Genomic DNA, 15,635 nt, shown 5'->3' with positions numbered 1-15,635 from the left:
TATTAAATGTTAATATGTTAAGAGGATGTTAAAGATGTTAATAATACCTAACATCTTTTCTGATCATAATGCTATGTAACAAGAAAAAAGCTGCGAAAGTGACAAATATGTGAAGACTAAACAACATGCTACTGAACAATCAGTGGATCATTGAGGGAACTAAAGGATAAATCAAAAAATATATGGAGACAAATGAAAATGAGAATACAACATACCAACTCATATAGGATGTAGCAAAAGCAGTCCTACAGGGGAAATTCATAGCAATACAGGTCCACCTTAACAAACAAGAAAAATCTCAAATAGGTAATCTTAAACTAAACCTAACAGAACTAGAAAGAGAAAAAGAAACAAAGCCAAAGACAGCAGAAGGAGGGAAATAATAAAAGTTAGAGCAGAAATAAATGAAATTGAAAACAAAAAACAGTAGAAAGGATCAATGAAACTAAGAGCTGGTTCTCGAGAATATAAACAAAATTGACACACCCTTAGCCAGACTCACTAACAAAAAAGAGAGAAAGTTCAAATTAAAAAAACTAGAAATGAATTTAAACTATGTAGAATTTATTTTAAATTTATCGATAGGATTTATTATAATTAAAAAATTAGAAATGAAAGGAGAAATTACAGCGGATATCACAGAAACACAAAAGATTATAAGAGAATACCATGAAAAACTACATGACAACAAATTGGACAATCTAGAAGAAATAGATAAATTCTTAGACTCATACAATCTCCCAAAACTGAATCGAGAAGAAGTAGAGAATCTGAATAGACCAATCACAAGTAAAGAGAATGAACAGGTAATCAAAATTCTCACCCCTCCAAAAAGCCCAGGACCAGATGGCTTATCTGGAAAATTCTACCAAACATTCAAAGAAGATTTAGTACCTATCCTTCTCAAAATATTCCAAAAACCTGAAGAAAATGGAACACTTCCTAATGCATTTTAGAAGACCAACATCACCCTGATCCTAAAGCCAGACAAGGACAATACATAGAAGGAAAATTACAGACAGTATTGCTGATCAACATAGACGCAAAAATCCTCAACAAAATATTGGCAAACTGAATAGAGCAATACATTAAAAGGATCATACACCTCATTCAAGTGGGATTTATATCAGGGATGCAGGGATGGTTCAACATCCACAAATCAATCAATGTGATAGACAACATTAACAAAATGTGGAATAAAAACAGCATGATCATCTCAATAGATGCAGAGAAAGCATTTAACAAGATCCAACATCGATTTATGATAAAAACTCTCAATAAAATGGATATTGAAGGAAAGTATCTCAACATAATAAAGGCCATTTATGACAAATCCATAGCCAACATCATACTCAACAGAGAAAAACTGAAAGCCATCCCTCTGAGAACAGGAGCAAGACAAAAGTGCTCACTCTCACCACTATTATCCAACATAATACTGGAGGTTTTGGCCAGAGCAATCAGGCAGGAAAAAGAAAGAAACAGGATCCAAATTGGCAAGGAAGAAGTGAAACTCTTGCTGTTTGCAGACAACATGATTTTATATGTAGAAAACCCTAAAGAATCCATCAGAAAACTATGTTAGAAATAATCAACTGCAGCAAAGTTGCAGGGTCCAAAATCAACTTACAAAAATCAATTGCATTTCTATACTTTAATAACAAACTAAGAGAGAACTCAAGAATAAAATCCTATTTACAATTGCAACAAAAAGAATAAAATATCCAGGAATAAATTTAACCAAGGAGGTGAAAAACCTATAGAATGAAAATTACAAGACATTATTGAAGAAATTGATAATGACACAAAAAAATAGAAAGATACTCCATGCACATGGATTGGAAGAATAAATATAGTTAAAATGTCCATACTACCCAAAGCAATCTACAGATTGAATGCAATCTCAATCAGAATCCCAATAACATTCTTCACAGGAATAGAACAAAGAATCTTACAATTCATATGGGGCAACAAAAGATCCTGAATACCTAAGCAATCCTGAGAAAAAAGAAGTAAGCTGGAGACATCACAATCCTTGATTTCAAAATATACTACAAAGCTATAGTAATCAAAACAGCATGGTACTGGTACATAAACAGACACAAGGATCAACAGAACAGAATTGAAAGCCCAGAAATAAAACCACACATCTACAGACAGCTAATCTTTGACAAAGGAGCTGGGAACACACAATGGAGAAAGAAAAATCTCTTCAATAAATAGTGTTGGGAAAACTGGACAGTCACATGGAAAAGAATGAAAGTAGACCATTATCTTTCTCCACACACAAAAATTATCTCAAAAGGGATTAAAGACTTGAAGGAAAGCCTTGAAGCCATAAATCTCCTGGAAGAAGATATAGGCAGTACACTCTTTGACATTGGTCTTAGAAGGATCTTCTCAAATGCCATGTCTACTCTGGCAAGGGAAACAAAAGAAAAAAATAAACAAATGGGACTTGATCAGACTAAAGAGCTTCTGCAAGGCAAAGGAAACCAGGAACAAAGTGAAAAGACAACCCACCAACTGGGAGACAATATTTGCAAATCATATATCTGACAAGGTGTTAATCTCCAAAATACGTAAAGAACTCACACAACAAAAAAACAAACAACCTGATCAAAACATGGGCAGAGGCTATGAACAGATATTTTTCCAAAGAAGATATACAGATGGCCAATAGGCACATAAAAAGATGTTCAACATCACTAATCATGAGGGAAATGCCAATCAAAACTACAATAAGATATCACCTTACACCTGTCAGAATGGCTATAATTACCAAGACAAAAAACAACAAATGTTGGAGAGGATGTGGAGAAAAGGGAACCCTCATACACAGCTGGTAGGAATGCAAACTGGTGCAGCCACTATGGAAAACAGTATGGAGATTTCTCAAAAAATTAAAAATAGAAATATTGTATGACACAGCTATCCTACTGCTGAGTATTTATCCAAAGAACTTGAAATCAGCAATTCAAAGAGACTATGCACCCCTATGATCATGGCAGCATTATTCACAATTGCCAAGATATGGAAGCAACCCAAGCGCCCATTGAGTGATGAATGGATAAAGAAGATGTGGTATATATATACAATGGAATATTGCTCAGCCCTAAAAAAAGACAAAATCGTCCCATTTGCAACAACATCACTGGAACTTGAGGGTATTATGCTAAGCCAGAGAGAAAATGAAAAACACCATATGATTTCACTGTGGAAGATAAACAAATACCTGGACAAAGAGAAGAAATTAGTGGTCACCAGAGAGGAAGGGGGTTGGAGGGTGGGCATAAGGGGTAAAGGGGCACATATATATGGTGACAGACAAACAACAATGGACAACTGAAATTTCACAATGTTATAAGCTATTTTGACCTCAACAAATAAAATACGTATCTGAAGACTACCTATGCCTAATGTGTGGAATACAGAAATAAGTATGGTAAAATGTTCAGCCTGAAGGAGTACGTAAATTATCTCTTTCTTCTCATGGCAAGGAAGATGGCAAAAGGAAATTAATTTCATGGTTGAAAATTTTAAGTTTCACTAAACTTTTAGGGTAAGACTGCCAGTTAAAATGCGGGACACTTAGCTATTTTTTTTAATTGAGGTAACATTGGTTTATAACATTATGCAAATTTCAGGTGTACGTCATATGTTTTGACTTCTGTGCAGACTATATCGTGTTAAGCCCCAGAAGTCTAGCTCTCATTCATCACCCTACAAATGTCCCCTTTTTATCCCTTTCACTACACTACCCTTCTCCTCTGGTAATCACCAATCTGTTCTCTGTACCTATGTGTTTGTTTGTTGTTTTTGTTGTTGTGTTATCTTCCAAATATGAGTGAAATCATATGGTATTTATCTGACTCCATCTGACTTATTTTGCTTAGCATAATATCCTCAAGTTTTATCCATGTTGCAAATAGCAAGATTTCATCTTTTCATGGCCAAGTAGTATTCCATTTTATGTATATATCACATTTTCTTTATCCACTCATCTGTTGATGAACACTTAGATTGTTGCCAAGACTTGGCCATTGTAAATAATTCTTCAATGAACATAGGGGTGCACACATCTTTTCAAATTAGTGTTTTTGTGTTCTTTGAATAAGTACCCAGAAGTGCAATAGCTGGATCTTATGGTAGCCTATTTTTAATTTTTTGAGCAATCTCCATGCTGTTTTCCATAGTGGCTGCACTAATTTACATTCCCACCAGCAGTGTATGAGGGTTCCTTTTCTCTGCACCTCTCCAACACTTGTTATTTCTTGTCTTTTTAATAATATCCTTTCTTGCAGGTGTGAGATGACACCTCATTGTAGTTTTGATTTGCATTTCTCTAATAATTAGTGATGTTGAACATCTTTTCATGTGCCTTTTGACTCTCTGTATATCTTTGTAAAAATGTTCAGATGCTTTGACCATTTTTTCAAGGGAGTTGTTTGTTTTTTGTTGTTGGTGAGTTGTATGACTTCTTCATATATTTTGGATATTAACCCTTTATTGGATATGTGATTTGCAAATATCTTCACCCAATTGGTAGGTTATCTTTTCATTTTGTTGATAGTTTCTTTTCTGCACAGAAGCTTTTTAGTTTGATGTAGTCTCACTTGTTTATTTTCCCTTTTGTTTCCCTTTCCTGAGGAGACATATCACGATATTGCTAAGACTGATGTCAAAGAGCACACTGCCTGTGTTTTCTTCTAGGAGCTTTATGGTTTCAGGTCTTGCGTTCAAGCCTTTAATATTTTTTGAGTTAATTTTTGCGTATGGTTTAAGATAATGGTCTAGTTTCATTCTTTTGCACGTGGCTGTCCAGTTTTCCCAACATCATTTATTGAAGAGACTCTCCTTTCTCCATTGCATGTTCTTAGCTCCTTTGTCAAAAATTAGCTGTCCATAACTTTAAGTTCAGATAAACAACAAATAATCTTTTAGGATAAGTATGTCCCATGCAGTATTTGGGGCATACCTATCCAAAATATGGTATTAGCTATTTTTCTGAAATTCAAAGCTAGCTAGGCATCCTATATTTGTGTGTGTGTGTGCCTGCATGTGCCAGCACTCTAAATCTAGCAACCCTACTTTTTAGGCCAATTTTTACATAGAATTACACAAATTGGTCTTCCTCTTTTGCATCTTGCACACTGTGGCCATGGTACAAGTTATAAATTGCTTTAGCGATGGAGGGCTCAGAAGAGCATCAGGGAGGAGAGCAAGGCCCTTGAATAATAATTAACCACAAAAAAATTGCTTTTTCAAAATATTGAAGCTGACCATGGAAACAGAATGTTAATTCACTTGTTTGTTCGTGGGAGCATGACACTGTGTTTTAGAATCTAGGGTTTGAAATCAAACAGACCAGCTCCACAACCTAGTGGCCCTATGACCCGGGACAAGGAACTCAAGCTCTTCATGACTGAATTTCTTCTTGTGACAAATGAGGACAAATAGAGTGCTACCTCATAGAGTTGTTTGTAAGATTAAATGGAATAGCACTAAAGTAATTAGCAGTGCTTGCCATATAATAAGTGCTCTCTCTACGTTAGATTTACTCTTATAAACTATTACTATTTAGGTGGACAAATCACCACTTCTTACCAGTATCACTTCGTAGTGAGAGAGAGATTAGCATTCCTGGCCACTAGGGGCTAGGACTGGCACTCACTGCTAGCCTTCTCCTGTTGAGTATAAACAATTTTACAAAACACTAAGACCAAACAAAGCCACTATGACTGTGATGGATCAAGGCAAAAGTAAGATCACTCCAGAACCAGGTCTGAATAGAGACAAAAATGTGAATAGTAACCAAGCATCAAAAATGACCTAACATTGCCCTATCCTGGCTGATGTTAATGATTGGCCAATAGAAAACTGAAAAAAGTTACTTACTTACAACTTTAGCTTTTGTCTAGTTTTCTCTCTTTCTAGAGATTTATTTAGTTACCCAATCATAATAATAGTGCCAGTTCCTGACAGTATCACTTCAGAACAAAGACCTGAGTCCTTGAAACTTCCCCCAAATCATATAACACAAGCCCCAATCCTTTCTAACACCATTTTACTGAGATGTCCTTTCCCACTGCCCTCCTCCATGGTGGGCATTTTCCTTTGTTGCTATGAGTCATTCAACCTGTTCAACTCTAGTGCATTGCTGGTGGTCTTTGGCTGGAGGTCATTGACAACACCTCTCCATCGTTAACTTTTCTCCTTCCTTTTCTTATCTTCAGGGTTTCATTTTCTCCTTGTGCCTTTTCTATTTCTCATTACTAAACTGGGTCTGAAGAATATAGGTGTAGTAAAATTATCAGTGAAGGAGTCATCATTATGGATTCATAAAGTTAAATAAATAAAATCAGATGCCAGATCTGGTAATTCAGTAATTGCCTCTGGGTTTTAGAATAGGCATTTCAGGCCTACTCATTTTCTAGGCTTTTCTCTATTTTAGTAAATGATCTCTCAGGACATCAGAACATTTTCACAGTTGTTCACATTTTTCCTGTTTCCCAGCAGAAAAGAATCCCATCATATAATACAGTTAAGAAAACGTTTATAGGGGCTGGCCCATACACAGTGGTTAAGTCTGCACGTTCCACTTCAGAGGCCTGGGGTTCCCTGGTTCAGATCTCGGGTATGGACATACACACCACTTGTCAAGCCAAACTTCCCAGGTGATTCTTATTCGATCCAATTCCCAGTCCCCCAAGAACCATTCTGCAGGTGCAATGCTGCCTCCAGATCAAAATAAAATAGAGTGCCTTAAAGAAACCAAATTCAGGATCAGCTTATGATCTACCATTTAATATTGTTTATAGTCCAAACCTAACAACTTTAGTACAGAATCACACATCCCCCTGAGCTGATCTAATTGTTGTTCTGCTGTGTGCAGTTCCATGGCACATGATGTACCAGGGCCAAGCCCTGAATAGCAGTAGCAGACCTCGCTGAAAATCTAATTTAGGAGACAGCAGTAGTGATGCTCCAGTTAAGGTTGCTGAGGCCATGGCAAGCTTACCTCTATTTTTCATTTTCTGATAATTTTCTCAGAAAAACACCTTTGGGTATCTAATTTATCTTGCTTAGTTTGGGCTCAAAAGTAAATCTGAGAGAGAAAAGCTTCCGTGAAATTCAGTGTTTTAAAGTTATGTTGCTATGATCAGCTGAAATTTCTTTGCTTCAAGAACATACTAGTAGAATTTGCTTCAGAGTATGCCACTAGATGTATATGGCTTGATTTCAGCCTTAAAATAGTTTATTTTGAACATGAAGCTTATGCAAACATTCTAATGTGGACAATGATGAATATTAATGAAATTGTTACAATATATTTCTTGGCCACTGAAGTGCTCAAAGCATATATAGATATGATCTAATGAATCTTTCCCTCCACTGAAAAATAGATGGTGAATATTTCCTCCTTAATTGAATCACGATGTCTTCAATACAGAGGCCAGAAATAATTTTTTGAAAAGTACTGTATAATTATTTTAAAGCCAAGTAGTTCAGCCTGGAATTTTCCCAAGTAGGAAAGAAGACAGACTTTTAAAACATATTTTTGTCACTGAATCACAACTTGGGTTTTAATGTCGGACAGCTTGTGAGCTACTCAGAAAATGCAAATATCTGTGTCCAAGTACCTGTTATACTGTCAGACACTAGATAAAGACACCTACACAAATGAAAATCAATCAATCAAACAAACAAAAAACCTGAGGTAGACCCTTGTCTTGCCATTATCAAGTCAGTTTCAAAAAGGAAATCCTAGATATTCTTTGCAATTCTTAGGTTTAATAATTGCCCAAGTAAGATGCCAAGGTTAGAATTTGGAGGGAAGTATTCCGGAGTGCTCACCAATAAGCAAAAAGTTTCAAATATTTTGTGTCAATTAAGTGGTAGATAAAAACCACATTTCAAAAAGCCTATCACAATGAACTAGCTAATTATGTTTCTTATGTTTGTCTGATTGTTTTAAAAGAACTGTAGAAAGTAGGAGGTATCATTCCAAAGTTTTTGTTTATTGTTCATTTTCATAAATTTTGTGGTGATTGGGGTGGTGGAAAATGGAGGCAGCCAGGGGAAGAAAATATGCAGCACCTTAAATAGAAGCTGGCATCTTTGAGAACTGGGTGTAACAGGAAGGAAGGGACTGCAGCCCACGATGACAGGAGCGCTGGACTGGAGGGAAGAATCTGGTGACGGTGCTTATTTCCCACCATTCATGCCTGGAATCATCTTCATAGCAACAAGAAAGTTCTAGAAAGTCAAATTCTGATGAGTATATTTCTGAGAAAATCACTTAGTTAAGAGGTGCTTTTTTATTGAACACTTGTTATATATCTTTATTTTATTGTTTGACCTTCTAAATACTTGACTACTTTTGCTACTTTTCACACTAAAAGAGACGTTAACTATGAGACTTAACATTTCATGGCATCAACTATAGTGTCTGAAATCTTGGGAGCACTAAAAAATGACAATTAGGAAAAATAATTAAGATGCCACCCATTGATATTACTGGCTAAGGTGTTTGATCAGCCCCTAGGCTATTTATAATTAATTCAGTTAACATATTTGACACCAGTAGGCAGTGAGCCCTGTGAAAGGAGATGGTGAAAGGAGAGGAGAGAAAAAAGGACATCAACTTTATCCTCCACAGTTACGTGATAAAGAGAAGAAAGAATAAAATGGTAGAAAGAATAAAATACTGTGAGAGCACTGAAGAGAAGAAAAGATTTCTGCTTGCAAGGTCTCATGGAGAATAAACCATTAACTCAGTTTAATTTCATAAATCTTTATGGATGCCAATTATATGCCAAGTTCTGTGTCAGGTGCGTGGCCATGAGGATCCATAAAGTCTCCCCACAAGGCCCTTACGGTCTAACTGGGAAACAGACAGATAAACAAATAAACAAACAGGCATGAATTGAAGAATGAGCGAACATGGCCCATCTTTAGAAATTCCATGTAGGTTAATGTTCCCAGGTTGTAAACTGAAACAAGAGGAAGTCATTGGAAATGCACGTATGAGCCAGATGAGAAAAAAATCTTTTATGTCACGCAAAAGATTTGAACTTTAATATGGAAGTATTACATTTTACGTTTAAGATAGACCATTTCTAGCATGACAGTGACTCCAAAATATTTATCCATACCTCTATCATAAGACGTGGTACATAAGATATCTTTTAACTCAGTTTCTCTTGCCATATTCTAAATTTCTTCAAGGTAATCAATATATCTTGATTACCATACTTTATCCATAGTAGGTGAAAGTAAATCTTGTTTAAACTTAATTGATTTTCAGTACAAATTATTTTGGAGGAAAAAAATACTTAACACAGACCAACTATACCACCTACTTCCTAAACAATTGTTTTTAAAGTAAGCAAGTATTTGCCAAATTCAAACATGCTTTTTTCTCTAAACAGATCTGTTGCAGACGCAGCCTTAATTGCAAGCATAATTGCTCCCTATAATCCTAGAACTAGTAGTGAATAAAAATTAGAGTAAATAATAAACAACTAGTTTGCTATTATTAAAGAGTGCCATTTTATGGACAATTTGGTGGCATGTTATGCATCATTCAGGGGAAAACTACTCTAAACTCTTTATCCACTGCAGACTTTCTTATAAGGAGTTCTAACATCTGAATATCGTCAGGAAATCCAAATGATGCAGCTCCCTTTCTCATGATTTAAAAACTCTTAACCAGTCATGATTCTAGCAGTTAAAAATCAGAACTGGCTAGTATTCCATTTAAAGTTGTGTTTCCTAGGTTATCTGTGATGCTTAATCCTTGACCCAACCATTGGTTGGTATGCTTCTTAGGCTTCTAGGGAATAAATGCAGAAAATGCACACCAGTCAGACGCATAATCTTTATATTCACTTGCATTTCAGCCCTGAGGTCCTAGCTGAGCTGTGTTATTCCATGGGTGCAGTACAATGGTCCATGAGAAGCTTAGCCCATGCCTTCATTTTTCTACACCCTTTCCTGGTCCCACTCTGCTTTCCAAATGCAGGGAGAGCTGTTACTGCACAAAAAGCAGAAAAATAGAAGAGCAAAGCCACATACAGAGAGCAATTTTTAAAGGAATTGTCCTGGTCCTGTACTATTTACAACTCATTTCCCCTCTAAAAGCTGCACTCCTTGGTACAGCGGCCTGATTATATGCCCCTGGCATATATTCTTCTCTTGGAGTGAGAAGAGTTCTTGATTTATCCTTAGAGATAAAAGAATATGATCAACTCAAACTTACTTAGAATTGGTGTCAGAGCTGGAAGGGACTTTTGAGATGATCCAGACCAGTGGGTCCCAAACTTGACATTGCCCCGGCGCTCCTGAAGGAGGCAACACACTCCATCAGTAACACTGAGTGACCAGTGACGGGATTCTCGGGAAGAGAGCACAGGGAGGGACCTCATAGGACCTTGGCAGGGTAACAAAGGACTTGTGTAATTTTAAAGGAACACCCTGCCACCAAAGCCAGGCAGGAAATTCTGATACACTGCTTGGCACAGAACTGTCTGGGGTGAGGGGGACATTAGTGAATTGTTGTTTTAAACAATCTTCTCTATTTAGAGATGAGAAGACTGAGGCTCAGGAAGGTTAAGAGATTTGTTCTCATCCCAAGGCTAGTTAGTGACTGACTCAGGTGTAGAAGCTATAAAACTCACCTCTTTAAATGATTTTATTACACTCTACTGCATCCTTGTTAAATTCAGATTTTGCATAGCATTTTTCTGTGCCTAGTTAAAAAGAAAAGGAAAGAAGGAGGGAAGGAAGGCAAGAAGAAAACAGCAATAAAATATAAGGGAACAAACACAGAGGGCATGACCCGGACTAGCCTGATAGCAGAATTCCAATTGAATAATGTATGTGAGTGCTGTCATACAGCGATGGACTCCGAAAATAAGGTGTGGAGGGGTTGACAGATCAACAACTCAAAACAGAATTACTTGGGAGGGAGGATCTGAATCTCATACTGATTTTGCAGGCAAGGAGAATGGCTTGTATTAGAGCAGGCTCTTATTTGTGTCAATGTCTTTTTCTCCTAGGAATTCTTTCTCCCAAATGGCGACAACCTTATAGAGCACCAGTAAGATGGTTCACTTGTCAAATCCATGAGAGTTTTGATAAGGGCTGGATGATGAGAGCAGGAAGATCCTCACCATGTGGGTGGAATCGTTAAGGAGAGTTATGTCTGAAAATGGAGTGAGTCCAGAAGAATTCTGTGCAGCTTGTGCACTGAAGATGAATACAACAGCCGATACATTTCTGCCTAACTTTGACCTTGCTCAGAAGGAAGTCCTTGCCTCTCATTTCCAGTTAAGCTAGAAGAAAATGATTGTTTTCTCATGAATCATAGAGAAACTAAAAAATAATTAAGATGGAAATGTGTAAAAGACAGTTTTTTCAAGGGCACAAATAAGACACACTCTAGGTTGAATGTATTGTTGAGTTTATTTAGTTTACTCGAGGCCTGTTAATAAGCCAGAGTGTATCCAAATATATGACTAGGATTAATGTTTATTGAGTACTCACTATGTTCTTGTCACTGTGCAGGTAGTTATATTTTTTTCTCTTTTTAAGGGAGAGGGGTAGGGGCCTTTTAGCATCTTCCCCCTTCTAGAGCAAGAACTCTCCTCTCATTGAAAGAACTGCCCAGCTTCCTTCCATGTGATCTGGTGAGACTGCCACACTGGTATCCTGATATAACTATTGTCTCTCCCTCTGCTCCCTTCCCCAATCCTGTTCCCATTCCTCAGCCCCCAAGCTTACACAGGGCTATACTCACGTCCCAAGTAAGGGCTGATGAGTTCTCTGCCAATGATATACATTTTTTTTTTTTGAAGATTAGCCCTGAGCTGACATCCGTGCCCATCTTCCTCTATTTTATCTGTGGGACACCTGCCACAGCATGGCTTGGTAAACAGTCTGTAGGTCCACGCCTGGGATCCAAACTGGTGAACCCCCGGCCTCCAAAGCAGAGCACTCGAACTTAACCGTTACACTACCAGGCTCTCCCACCAATGATATAAATTTTGAACAGAGACACATGAGGGCATGAGGAGACTGAAGCTGAATATTCTCATAGTAGGAGTCCACAGGGTGGTCTGTGTTAGTCCTGTTAAGTTCTTCAAAGCTACCCTGATATCCTGCTTCCCGAGGCCTGACAGTTTCCTCTTTTTTTTTTGACTCTGAGCACCTGTAGGTTACAATAAATCCCCCCTTTGGGGCTGAAATTAGTCAGATTTTGCTCTTTTAAACAGACAAATCATTTTGCACATACACTTGTAGGAATAGAGGTTAAGTAAAGTCACACAAGCACTAAGATTTTTATGGGAAACCCTTTATTTTCAAGAGACGGTTCTATCGTTAGTTGATGCATCGAATTATTTGTCTTTTAAAAACAATGCAGCCATCTTATTCTTTTCTTGCTTTAGTTAAACCAACGCCAGTGCCAGCAATGAAAGGATTGCCTTTGGCCACTTTGAGAAAGTGTTCTAATATTCATTTTAAGTGTATAATTCAAACTCAGTATGAAATTCTGATTACCCTTTCTGGTAAACTCTGGGGTGGTAAGTATCTGTCTAAAATGTGATGTTTGCACTTCAAAGCATTTTGCTCCACTTCTTTGGTGTTCTCAAAATACCATTTCTTCTCTACCACTCTGCATTAAAAACTCAAGGCTACTCTTTTCATTTCCCAAAGTTTTTCTGAATAACATACTTGGTTTGAGATAGACCCTTAGAGTAGGACAAGGGAAGTTTCTTGGCTAATTTTTCCATATTTGTTCTTGGGAATTAGCAAACACATTTCTGATTATGACTCTTAAATCAAAAGTGAGTGTTGGAGAAATTAAACACCATTAATAATTCAGTAAGTAGGATGCATAATTTTATCATTCTTTACAAGATAACATGCTGACATTGCTGTATACAGTAAGGCTCATTTAAAAAGGGATGATTACAGAGAGTCTGCATTTAAGGGATTGTTAATACTTCTCTTTACCTTCAAGAAAAGATACCCTGGATTCTTTTTTTTTTCCTAACAAAGAATGATATTTCTTATAGTGGAAATAATAAAGATTCTGATAGAGATAGAAATTTAACGTATAACTTTAGAATCATCTCTTTCATTGCATTTTCCTTACTCTGTTCTTAGAATGCTAAAGATATGGAACAATATTTGTATTTTTGTGACAAATCTCTGCTAATGCCAAACATAGTTGCCAGGGAATTCATAGAAAATTTGCCAGATAACCATCCTAATTCCTTTCATTTGTCTAGAGAATTTTTGGTAAAAGAAATTGTGTATTTAACTAAATAAATACATGATTGTTTAGTACCTCCTGCTCAATTTTTCTTTTACTAGATACACAATTATTTTCATTCATTCCTCAAAGTCTCTACTATTAAAAAGATGAGTAAACTGCAGATTGAAGCTCGTTAAAGGAATCTAAGCACAAAGAAAAGGAATGATTTCACATTTCTGAGAACGATTGTACTGCCTTTAGAGTGAGTTTTACTTTATCGTAAATATCATTTCAATTCAGTAGAAGTTACGTAAAAACAAATGGCATCATTGTGTTTAGAAATTAGAGGCAAATAAAACATCCAAAATACATATTTAGATGTAATTCTTCCATTTTGATGGTAGAAAAGCTTAGTAATAGCTTTCTTTATAAAAGCTCAGAAATATTTATTTCTTTTGCCCCTTCGTATTATAAAATGAAATAAAGAGATTCCAAGATATTTTTAAAAGGCAATTTTATTATAAATTAAAAATTATAATATTTGGAAGGTTTACGTTATCCATATAATTTATTTTGATCATGAATATTATCATCAAACTATTTAAAAAATAAAATTATAAATATATATATTTTCTCAATAGGTACACTTCAAAACCAAAATAATTTGGTTATTATATAAAATATTTTTGCTATCTAATACATGGAAGTATTTGGAAACTTTTTTAGGGACCAATTTATTATTTTGTGAGCAAATCTTGGATCAATTGATATTTTTTATGAGGTTACTTGCTGGCCTTTCAGAAATTGTGTGCATAACCTAACAAATAACCTCCAAAGCTTAAGCACTGAGCCTTAAGCCTAAGAACTCTTTACAAAAAGTATATTTATAGAGTTGCCATTCCTTTTTCTGAGTGCAAAGGGTATATTTCTTTGGTTAATCATTTTTAATGACAATAATACAATGGTTTAATAAATATTCACGTTCACTTTTGGGACTAAACACAAAGCATGTGAGAGTTAAGAAGAATAGCAATGAACTCTGGATGTGGTTAATAATTATAACATTTATTTATAATTAATAAGTGTTAATTTATTAACATTAATTAATTTATTTAAAATAATTTTATTTGGTATTATTTCAGTAATAAAAATAATTTATTTAAAATTTATTTATTTATTAGTATTTGTTCACGTGGTTAATAGTTACAACAATTATTACTCTGGACGTGGTTAAGACTTATAACAGCTACTGCTTGTCCAGTACTGCAGTGTGCCAAGGACCTCTACGGTGCACTGCTTCCATTATCTCATTTAATCTTTTCAACAACCTTATGGGGAATACGGATTTATGAGAAATATAAAATATAAACCAGTTAGTAAAGTGTTGCCCTTAAACAAATAGCTGCCAGTTATTTCTCCGCAAAAGTAGATTTATTTGGGATCAGGAAAGAATTGTGATTTGGCGTCTGCAGTCATGGCAAGCCCATGCAAATCCCTGGCAGCAAAGGAGAGGAGAAACTCTCTTATGGGAGGAACAAGAAGTTGGGAGGGCTTATTGTAAACAAAGAGTTTGAGGTGCCTGGCTTTTCATTGGCTGAGTTGTGGCAGTCTCTCATTGGCTGAGCTTTTTGCCAGTCAAGAAGAGGAAGTCTTTCTTCTTCTTGTTGGGCTCTCTTATTGAAATAGGCTTAAGAGCTCCCCCTTTTGGCCTCCTGACTCCGCTGTAATGAGACTTTTGTTGATTAATTTCCATATTTCTCTCTTTGGATTAAGATCTTTCTCTGAAAGCACTGCTCATCAAGAGTCAGGTTTTTCTGATTTCAGCAGAGTTTTGTCCCTTGATGCCAGAAGGAAACTTTCCTGTGTGTCATGTCCCACTTCAGAGGGAAAGTGCATAGATTAGAAACCTATTGTGACCACATTTGAGTAACAAGGAGGAGTAGGAGGGAGAACCCTCAGGGATTTTTCTTATCTAAAGTTCATGTTATCAAGGTCACGGGCATTGGAGATCATCTGAAGCGTGATGTCAGCATCAAAGGTTTGGCAGACCAGCTTCCAACAGATCTGGTCTGAACATCTTGGGAAAGCTGTCTCATCAGATGTCATCTGCTTCAATTCCAGAAAATTTTTACTTTCAGGTCACAAGATGATGTGCAGGTCCAGGCAGGGTGGGTGATTTCTTTAGATGCATCATGTGAATCCAAGTCTCTTCCCTGGAGTTTTGCAGCATAAGGGTTAGTTCACAGTACCTGATAGAGGCCTTTTCAGCAAAGTTGAAGAGAGTCCTTCTGGAGGTGTCTTTTCCAATAGATGAAATCTCTAGGTTTCAAGATGTGATGCTTAAGGTCCTCATCTCCCTGGAACACACTGT

General features: G+C 36.4%; 1 long non-coding RNA gene across 1 annotated transcript; it reads right to left on the bottom strand.

Annotated features, from left to right (window-relative positions):
* Positions 1-8,000: 8,000 nt before the first annotated feature.
* LOC139084527 (uncharacterized) lies at positions 8,001-10,416 on the bottom strand. Its single transcript, XR_011541971.1, has 2 exons — positions 10,265-10,416; positions 8,001-8,259 (listed from the first exon to the last, which is right to left on the bottom strand). It is a non-coding gene; the product is annotated as an uncharacterized lncRNA (long non-coding RNA).
* Between the last annotated feature and the right edge of the window lie 5,219 nt (positions 10,417-15,635).

Source organism: Equus przewalskii, chromosome 7 (genome assembly GCF_037783145.1).
Source record: "Equus przewalskii isolate Varuska chromosome 7, EquPr2, whole genome shotgun sequence".
In the NCBI taxonomy this organism is placed as follows: Eukaryota; Metazoa; Chordata; class Mammalia; order Perissodactyla; family Equidae; genus Equus; species Equus przewalskii.
Note: the sequence above shows the minus strand (reverse complement) of the source record. Positions and strands in the feature narration are given on the sequence as shown.